The sequence below is a fragment of the Octopus bimaculoides genome, chromosome 28 (assembly GCF_001194135.2).
Source record: "Octopus bimaculoides isolate UCB-OBI-ISO-001 chromosome 28, ASM119413v2, whole genome shotgun sequence".
Lineage (NCBI taxonomy): Eukaryota > Metazoa > Mollusca > Cephalopoda > Octopoda > Octopodidae > Octopus > Octopus bimaculoides.
This window is the reverse complement of record NC_069008.1, coordinates 16,466,857-16,468,053: the sequence shown is the minus strand read 5'-3', so window position 1 is coordinate 16,468,053 and position 1,197 is coordinate 16,466,857. Positions and strand designations below refer to the sequence as shown.

General features: G+C 38.4%; 1 protein-coding gene across 2 annotated transcripts in view; it reads left to right on the top strand.

Annotated features, from left to right (window-relative positions):
* Positions 1-1,197, top strand: part of LOC106883489 (zinc finger protein 62 homolog) — an 8,072-nt gene that overhangs the window by 3,730 nt on the left and 3,145 nt on the right. The window lies entirely within an intron of this gene.

Sequence of the window (1,197 nt, the reverse complement as noted above, 5' to 3'; positions counted from 1 at the left end):
TATATATATATATATATATATGCCCTGCCAAAACAATTGAGACCTGCAAGACATGGATATAGAGGTCTTCGAGACAAAACTCGACGCTTTCCTCTCCACGATACCAGACGAACCAATGGCTCGAAATGAGACACAGTTTAGGGCAGCGATGTCAAATTCTCTTATACACCAGATGTGCCATGAAAACTCTCTATTGGACTATATCAGGTGGAGGAGAGGAGCCATGCAAGGAACGTGAAGAGAGCACAGCATAAAGACGGAAATTTATGGCGGTGCTCCAGCATGACCGCAGCCACTTGGCTGAAACGCATAAATAGATAAATATCCGTCGAAGGGAGATAACTTCATCTCGCTTGGAAGTATTTCGTTCCGGGACTTTCTTTCACAACTTTGACTGAAATAAGTATTCCTATCTCCATTAGCAGAGAGCGTTAAATATCTGGGCAGTGTTGTTCACGTGTCGACTATGTAACCTAATGACCAGCCATGTCCAACGATTGCATTTATATATATTTAACGTCCTGTACCCTGATATGCATCTATATACACATGTAGATGTAAGTATGTACATATATGTGTGTATACATGCATATATATTCTTTGTATTATATATATATATATATATATATATAAGCTACTATTTAACTAACAGATCGCTAAGTACGTTTCAGCAAGGTAATATATACTATTACATTTTTGGTGGCAAAAAAACTACACGCGCTTTACTGTTCCGACTTATTTTCTTCGTAAACTTCTACAGAAAAATTGATGTTTTAATGAAATTTTTTTATAACATACCTATCAGCTGATGTCTAGTATGGGTTCAGATGGACAATATATGTAAACGGGACCTTTCCCCCCATAATATGTATATAAAAATTTTTTTTTTTTTTTTACGGAATCCCACGTTTTAGGCTATGGAGATTCCGATTCTGAAAATTATTTGGCACTGTCATGCTATTAGCTGTCAGAAGTGAAAGTGCTCGCTGCTAGTGAAGTATCTGCCTGTCTGCCTGCCTGTTGCTGGCCTGTCGATTCTTTGGCTACTGACAGCTAATACCATGACTGGCCGGAGCGTGCTATATGTCTGTCTGTCTGTCTCTCTATCTATCTATCTATTACTCGAAAGTTATTGGAACAAATTTGACACCTATATCCATGCGTTTGAAAACACAGAGTATAAGGGTACTCGCGTCC